This window comes from Corvus brachyrhynchos, unplaced genomic scaffold (assembly GCF_000691975.1).
Source record: "Corvus brachyrhynchos isolate BGI_N302 unplaced genomic scaffold, ASM69197v1 scaffold1, whole genome shotgun sequence".
NCBI lineage: Eukaryota > Metazoa > Chordata > Aves > Passeriformes > Corvidae > Corvus > Corvus brachyrhynchos.
Genome location: NW_008237222.1, coordinates 6,294,875 through 6,303,925, shown reverse-complemented (window position 1 = coordinate 6,303,925; position 9,051 = coordinate 6,294,875). Strand labels below are relative to the sequence as shown.

At 41.8% G+C, this 9,051-nt stretch overlaps 1 protein-coding gene across 9 annotated transcripts in view; it reads right to left on the bottom strand.

Annotated features, from left to right (window-relative positions):
• Positions 1-9,051, bottom strand: part of CUNH14orf132 (chromosome unknown C14orf132 homolog) — a 234,467-nt gene that overhangs the window by 174,366 nt on the left and 51,050 nt on the right. The window contains exon 2 of one of the 9 annotated variants that reach the window (XR_001860231.1): positions 5,825-5,881. The exons of 7 other annotated variants lie outside the window; for them this stretch is intronic. The gene's annotated coding sequence lies outside the window, so the exon portion shown is untranslated. One more of the 9 variants, XR_001860230.1, reaches the window with a different exon arrangement.

The following is a 9,051-nucleotide window of genomic DNA, read 5'->3' as shown; positions in this document are numbered from 1 at the left end:
CATCAAAATTTAAATTCCATGGCAAACGACTGCTGTGATAAATGACACGAGCCAAATAGGAAAGTCCGCATGGGATCAGGCTAAGGAACCCTGACTCGTTCATTTGTAGCTATTATCAGTGCCTGAGGAGCAGTGCAGAGGTTCCTTAGTCCTATTGCTGGGATGGGCTGACAGAGACCTAGGAGTCACTTGTCTCACCCGAAGCTAGAGAGGCACTGTGGGTTTAGATTAGCATCCTCAGCTCCTGAGCCTGCATTTAAATAAACATTTCTCTTAATTCGGAGACACGACGTGAAGCCTCTCTCCCTTTCTTCCGTGCCAGCCGCTATTTTGAGCCCTGATTTGCCTGCTGTTGTGAAGGTGGCCAAGAGAGGGCACCCGGCCCTTGGCTACTCCGCTCCCCCTGTGCGGGCCCAGCGGCTCCGCTGTCCGGCAAAGCTTCTCCCCGGCCGGCGGAGAGGACGGACGTGTGCCCTGATGCGCAAGAATCAACCAGCCACCGGGCAGCGAGCGCCCGAACGCTATAGGAGAAGGGAATTTCTGGCCTGGCTGCACAGGTGTCCCTCATGAACTGGGTCCCATGCACGGATGAACGGGCGCACGAATTACTTTCTCCAGAAATACCTGGTTTTGTTGAACAGCGAGATGAATCAGAAACAGCCCTGGTGGATTTCATGTCTCAGGTGCTCCGGGAAGCAAGCATGTGTGCTGGTGCTGAGGCTGACAGGACAGGACAGGTTTATTTGCTTGCCCTTCTTGATATAGTAAGTGGCATTTGATAAATCGTTGTCAGACCACTGAAATCTAATAACATAGATCACGACAAGATGATTACAGCCCCTGAACATTACTAGCACTACACGAGTGAATAACAACCTTGCCATTTTTGACAAGGGGATACATAATCCTCAGGGTATTCAGGGACAAGGCGTGATTTCCAAAACTTGGTCAGGAAAGGCATTAAAAATTATAACGTCATTGGCTGTGAAGCCTTCCCTGTGGATTTTAAAGATTTGTGGCTATGATAAATAAAATCACTCTCTTAATCAACCCTTTCCAGCGTAATTTATGAATGCACTGTTCAAAACAGCGTATCATAACAATACGGAAGAAGGCTGGTGTAGAGACACATTGATGCATATATACATATTAAAATACAGATATTGCCAGTACAAGGATAAGATAAAAGCAAATTGACATAAATAAAATCCTCTTAAGGACATTTTAAAAATACAGTTTCTTAACACAATATACCTGCCAAAGTATTCAATGGATTTTACATCATGTCAGGTAATAGCTAACAACACTTTCAGTTGCCCAGGAAAGCTAGTGATCAATGAGTAGAAACACAATTCACCATGCTTGATAGGTGAGCTAGCAAGGCAGTAATACTTCTGAGAAAATGTCAGGAGTGAGTCTGAGCTGCTTTCAAAGGCAAACTGACACTATAATTAAAAGCTTTTTCTATTGACATCAGGCAGAAATTATCAATCACCTTCCAGAAGAAGGCAGGTAAGATTGACCAATAAATATACATTTCCTCATATTTTGCAAAAAAAAGGATATTAGACTGGTTTTCATACCTCAAAAAGCCTTTTCATCAATTGCAAAGAAGACATACACATATACAGATCTCTCCTTCAAAAGAAGCATACTGAAAGTAGCTACTAGATCCAATTTAATATCCTGTTATTTTTAAATACTCTTCATAGCAGAAGTAATGTAACCACAAAACATTTAAGTAAGACCTGGAATAATCACTAATTTGTACAAGTTCAAGTGCAGAAATCCGTGATGCAAAACCTCATCTGCGAGGCAATACCTGCCAGTAGTCCCACTGAAAACAGAGCACAGTCTCAGAAAAATGCTATTGAGGGAATGACACAGGGAAAAGAAAAGCTTGATCTTTAAAGCATCCAGTTTAAAATTCTCATAATGTCTTTCACGGATAGCCCTGACTGCTGCCCCAAGCTCCCACCACATGTGCCAGCACCTTACACCTGTGTTAGCAATGCCATTTCTCTTCCCCAGGATCGAACATCCACCCAAGTTTTTGCTCCCACCCTGAATCCTCACATTGCTCCCCCTGGAAGCAGCCTCAGCACCAGCTGCACAAGCCAAGGGCTAATTGTGCTCACAGAAGCACAGCATCAGGTCCCAGTCAGTGCTCCTTCTAGGACACTGCCTGGCTCTTCCACCATGCCCACGCAGGCTGTCTAAATTAGGAGCTCTGCTTTTGTTCTAGTTGCACTGTTAACACAAAAAAACCCATGACTACAACAAGGGAAACATCATTTTGACCCGTTCTTGTGTGTCTCAGTACCATCGCAGAGCAGCTCAATGACTAAACTGTGACTCTAGGGAGAGGTCTCACCATAATGCAAAGCCTTCGGCCTGCTGGCCTGAGAAACTCCTCAAGACACAAAGTTTTCCCCAATGCCTGAGGAAGAGGAGACAAAAATGCATTCGTCATCAGCGAGTTGTATTGTCCTCCAGGTCTGTCCTTATCCCAACCCTATCTCCTCCATGTAGAGGCCTACCAAGACGGACAGATGTCCCTGTAACAAAGTTTGGCCCCTGGATGCCTGCAGGTGGCCAGTACACCATGGTGGCCGTTCACGCAGAGAAGGGAGGGAGGCAGGCGCAGGGTGAGGCAGCGGGAGGGCAGACCAGGAGGGAGGCCTGGCAGGGCAGCACAGCAAGGGGACAGAGCCCAGGCAGTGCCCTCCCTCACAGGTACGGTCCCAGCACCTCTCCTGAGGAGAAAGAGCCAGGATGAAGGCATTCATGAGGTTCCTGTCCAGATTCAAACTGGACCTGAGGAGAAAGGCTCTGGGAACTGGTGGAGAGGCAGCAAACCCTTCCTGGCAGTGTTTTCAGGTGCTGGGAGGAGGCAGGTGGAACTCCGAGGAGCCTCTGAAGCTCCAGTGGTGCTTCTTATCAGGGAGGATGCCCTGCTGGCCTGTTGGGCATCAGCTCACTCACTGAGGCAGAAAAAAGGTTCCTGTCTGTTCAAATCAGGTGCCCCCATACTTCTCTCACTCTAATGTGGATGTATCTAAACCCCATCATATAAAAATACCTTGGGTGCTGAAAAAAACCCACCTCAGAACACCTCTATTTTCAGACAGGAGAACAAACCGAGTGACATTCAGCTGCTCAGAGTCAGACATTCATGGCAGGAGGGCAAAAAGACACTATTCTCATAACTAAGTTGAAAACCTAAAAAGAAAAAGGCAGCCACATATGGCACTTATGCAAAGTGATGTCTGAAGTGCACCTACTTTCTCTATAACTATTAACATGGGGCAATTATTACAAAGCAGTTTATCCAGAGGGGCCAAGACTGTTATGAAGACTATACAAACAAGTAAATGGTGAGATCCCCAAGGACAGGAGTGGAGGTGCTTAGGAATGTAATGGAAAAAGGTCAGAAGCTACAGCTGCAAGAGCAGGATAAACACAGCTATCTACATTTTGCTTTCACGTTTTCTTAGATAAACATATCTGTAGGTATGTGTCAAAAATTGTCTGCAAACTCGTGGCAGGTACATCCTTGTTGTACCCATGTGACATAAACAGGCTTCCTTTGTAAGGTTTTTCATTTTCACTGAGGTTGAGACAAAAGCTGCAACCTGCTTTATTGGGGAGTTGATCATACCCAGGCCTAAAGAGACACCTTCTGCATTGCCACTGACTGACAGGTAGGTATCTAATACATCAGGAAAGGGAAGGAATGCTGGCTGAGAAGTTGAATGTGACCCGACAACCTTCCCCTTCACCTCGGAACTATCAAATGTATCCTGGGCCGCTTCAAAAGAGGTGTGACCAACAGGTGGAGAGAGGTGATTCTGCCCCTCTGCTCTCTTCTTGCAAGACCCAGCCTGAGTGCTGGGACCCTGTTAGAGGCATGGACCTGTTAGAGCAAGTCTAATGGCTTCACATTGAAAGGGAACAGGTTTAGATCAGATAGGAAGAAACTCTTTATTGTTAGGATGATGAGACACTGGCACAGGTTGCCCATAGAAACTGTGGCTGCCCCGTTCCTGGAAGTGTTCAAGGCTAGGTTGGATGGGGCTTGAAGCAACGTGGTCTAGTGGAAAGTGTCCATGTCCATGGCAGGGGGGTGGACCTAGATGATCTCAAGGCTAAAAATAGCTTTTGTGTATCCAGGGGCTTTAAATTTTAAAGAGTGAAGACTGCTGCTGTATTGGCTACATCCAGCTAGTGATTTACAGTGGTAATTCTGAGTACTTTAAAGGAGAAAGAATATGAGAAAAAAGAAAAAAAAATACATTCCTACAGAAATTTTGGTTGTCTGCACAGCACAAGAGCAAATCATTTGGGTGGAAGCAATAAAAGAGCAAAGTCGTTAATGGGAAAGAGGCAACATGCATAACCATCTCAGAACTCTATCTCTGGGTTTCAAAACTGCTTCCCCCACATGCAGCTGCTTCCCTCCAGCACCTATATGGAAAACATGATGTGGCTAACTCTGCTCTTCAAAACTGCACTGCAGTTTAATGCCTAATAAAAGCAGTGTAAAATTTCCATATGGAGCTGAACAGATCCTTGCAGACCGCAGAGGATGGGGGTCTATCCACTGGGGCCACTCTAGCTGAGTTACGGAGGAACTTTTAGATTTGTTGCAACTGCTGCTCATCCTAGAGACAGCAGAATAGCGTCCTCAGGAGAAAATGATTCCATTTTCTTCCAGAGGATTTTACCTTAAAGACCTGCCGCTGTATATTCTAGGTGTGAAATGAGAGAACCCACAGTGTTCTCTGAAGTTTAATTTGAAGAGTGTAAGGGGAAAGGAGAACAGCTTTATGTCTGACTTGAAAAACATCCCCTCACAGTGTTTGTAGCCCAGGTCAGCACAGCACTGGAACATTTTATTCAGGGACTAAACTAAAGAAGTTGATTTCTTGCCCAGGGAAAGAAGAAACAGGAGAGTTTCTGGAGATAAGCGAGGAACAACAACAACAACAACAATTTTAAACTCCTTTTGGTTTGAGTCATAGATGAAGTACTTTTGATAACAAAGACAGATGTGTGCGGTGTGTGTCCTGATCCCTTATCGCACCCAGACTTGGCTGGTAGCAGATGGGAGCCCTACTCCAGCAGCTGGTTTGTGTCAGCCTGAGGCTGTCCCAGGGTGGGATCACCCATGTACAGATAGCTGTGCCACATCAAGTCAGAGGCTGTGAGGATCAGAGCAAGATAAAACCCTTCTACTGTGCAGTGAATCTCAAAGAAAAATCTCTCTTCCATTCACCAGACACTGGGAAATAGCAGGGGAAGTGTGTGTTTCATGTTTTTAGTCTAGCTACACCCACTTTGAAGGCTCTGAAAAAAAGGAGCGAGGAGCTGATTTGTGAACAGACTACCTAATTTCATTCAAATAATAATATAATAAATTTTCCGTTTTTGTTTGACCCAAAAGTTACTTCAGCTTAAAAAAGAGGCAGAGAGAGTTCTCATGTTATTAAATTTTATATCCATGTCAAGCAAGCCATAGTTTCTGGTTTTCCTTATATCTTTTGCTAGTTCTTGAAAGCACTTAAAAAAAAATAGGGTCATACATGTGGAAGGAGGTAATTTGCCATGAACAGGATGGAGCAGTGCTTATGCACAGTAGTGCTATTTATGATGTTCTTTGTTTTCATTGAACAATGCACAAGGACCACTTATATCTCAGTGAGTCAGAGCACACAAATGTTGCCTACCTGTTCTATCATTTCACTTTTCCTTTGTTTCCCTGCAAGCCTCATGCTTCTGGAGGTAAACCGTGGCACAGGAATCCAGACAAGGTTCAGCTCACCTCAGCAATGCAGCTGGGGTTGCACATGTCCTCGGCTGCAGTCTCTGGGTCCCCATTCTTCACATTTGACCAGAAAAAAAAAAAAAACATTTCCCTTAAAGTATATTAACCATACAGGACCGACTAGAAAAAAAAAACAAAACATTTCCCTTAAAGTATATTAACTATACAGGACCGACTGTTATTTCTCTAAGCTTGCCTGTAGTTTAAGCATCAGCATCTAAGCTGTGTGAAGTATGAGATTTGTTTCCTCAGAGAATGGGGTTCCATCCATTGCACTGATCTCAACTCCACTTTTAAGATCCTTTTAACCAGCTTTTTGTGTCCTTTTGCACAGTTGCATAAGCAGGTCTGAGACATGACATACAAGCTAAATAAAGAGGTTTCCATTCACAAATCTGACTTTGGCACAGAAATTATGTGTTCAGGCAGGCTGTTCCATTTGTCCACAGCATTTTTTCAGAAGCTTTTGCATCTGTTTTGCAGAATAATTCATTAAATGTGAGGCTAAGCAGCAAACAGGAAAAAACCCAAACAAACTAAAAATTTAAAATATGACGGACATATTAGTTCTCAACACAATATTTTAGTTTGTGCTATGAAATCTAAATTCTACTGTGGAGATGTTATGGTGGTACCAGCCACAGATATAGCAAGCATGTTCTCTCAGTCTATTAAAATATTATGAAAGCCAGGCATATTTAAAGAAGCTTTTAACATACTAGTTGCTATACATTGCAGGCAACATTTGTAAAATATTAACTGCTTTATTGCTAATTTTGTTTTGAGCCATATATTGTTTAATTAGGATTTTACTCAGGAGCAGATGGTTGTCTTCATTAAATCATAATATATTCTACCCAAATAGAAGCAGCTGTTTTTTTGAATACACTATAATTTATTTCCTGCATGCCAGAAACCACTCTGAAGGGAATCCAGGCTATAATCATTCAGTTTGTTTTCACTGCAGCTTATTTACAATAAACTTTGAAAGTTTTTAGAAAACAGAAGTCAAATGTAGGTGACATTTGTTAGCAATAGCAATTTTCTATTATTGAACTTGGTACTAAATCTATATTCACAGAAGTACTTCCAGCTGTACATAAATGATAGTCCTAGCATGCTACGTGTTGCATACCAACATTGGTACAAGAAAACAGCGTGCAAAGAGCTCCCAAAATATATAACAAAACAGACAAAAGAAGTTTAGTCTTTAGTTTTCCCATTTGATGACAAAACCAAAAAAGAAACGTGGATGATAAGAAACATCATCAGAATCCCAAAGACTCTCTCTGGCAGCCAGAATGAATCTCTTACAATTTCACTCAACTGAGCTGCAAATGCCACATGTACCAAAATGGTTTGTAATTCTTTTCAGTGCATTTAACAAAAAGTTTTTCTTAGGAAGGCATTTTCTTAAATTACTGGGTTCCTGTCTTCTCTTTACAAAAGAGAGCAGAGTTGGAGTTCCCAGATTACATTCTTATCGCTTCACTTACCATGCACTGATATGCAGAATCATCAGAGAGCTCAATTGTACAGGTGAGGATCAAGAGCTCCTGCTCTCCTATGCTGACAGATTTCTGACAGTTTCAGTCACAGAACCTATGATCTCTCGGCACATTGAAAATTTTAGATGTTCCTCAAAGCCTCAGGAATTACTGAGGTAGAGCAGGACTCTAGATGATAACTTCCAAAAATACATTGTTTAAATATGGGTTGACTATTAGGCACTTATCTTAACATTCTTTGTAAAGTATTACTCCTTCTTCTGGATTCTTGTTTGTGCTTCTCTCTTTCCCCTACCTCTACAGGTCAGCTTTTCTGCACCCTATTTCACATCTCATGATTTTTACCCCCTCCTTCTTTTTTGACTGAGGCTCTTTTGACCTTTTTGTCTGAATTCAAACAAATTCTTCTACATACCATTTCATATTAATTTATATATTATAAAGATGGAAACTAGCCACTAAACATCTAAGCAGGCACTGTGCATGTATGTGTGTGAGCACTGAATTTAAAAATTAGACAGTTACAGCACTTGTAAATATCCTGTACAACCCTTGTTAGAAGAGTGATAGAAGGTCTGGTTTTCCTAATGACAAGTTCAATTTAGATTCCACATTCCTTCTTTAGATTTGAAAAGAAAGTAACAGTAGATAATCATATCATATCATATCATGTCATATCATAATTTGTCTAATTTTCCAGAAATATAACTACCTCATTCTAAAAGTCCAGTTTTATTTAGATGAAGCCAGGGCATCTATACACAAGAGCATCTCAGAAAAGTGTATGTTGTGATTCAATGCAGAGACAACCTCTGAAACTAGAGGCATATCGAGATATATTTATCCATCAGAAGTTTTCCCCAAAGCATCCACTACTGAGTTGCCTTAGTGTGCTAGTATTTTCTATTTTCAACTCAAATTCAGTTTAGAGAGAAAATATTATTTCAGCTTGTGTGCTTGTTCGCAAATTGCCTAATCCAAAAGATAGAAATTCAGTGATTGACTTCTAAGACAACATTCAGAAAAAGGCTTTCAAAAGAATTAGATTTCCTTTTGGAAACAAATTTGATTTAGAAAAAGTTATAGGACAGGAAATCCTATTAACCTAAATTAAAGGACACTAATTATTTCAAGAAAAGTGTCATTCTCAAAACACTGCATGACCATGCCAGAAGTTCACTGAGCCTTTCATCACTTTGTCACTGATTCTATTAATGTGTACATTTTACCATTCCTTTTCTAGCAAAATCTGAGAACAACATTTTTCAGACTTGAGTACCTAGCATGTTTCTGTACCAGCCCTTGTAAGGAAGAGAACAGCACAGATAGACCATGGCACCTCACTTTGGTAGGGGTGGGAATAACAGTAAGCAACAGTGAGGCCAGAGGATTATGACTGAGAAATACTTCTGGGTAAAGGAGACAAACTGAGTATTCAACAAATGAGCAAGCATCCTATTACACCCTCCTGGTTGTCTGCACCAGGTCTCTGCACAAGCCTTCTCACCCAGTAAGAAAATCATACTTTCCTCCATTGCTCTCTAAACAGCAGAATTGTCTTTCTATACCTTGCTTTTAAAACAGTTCTTAAAGGAACGGTATTACCTCAGGGAAGGTACCAGGCTCAGGAAATTTCTGTTCCCAAGATGACAGTTTTATATATTTACAAGCAATTTAAAAGCAGAGGGCTGCTCTCTGCAACCGTAACTGTAGGAA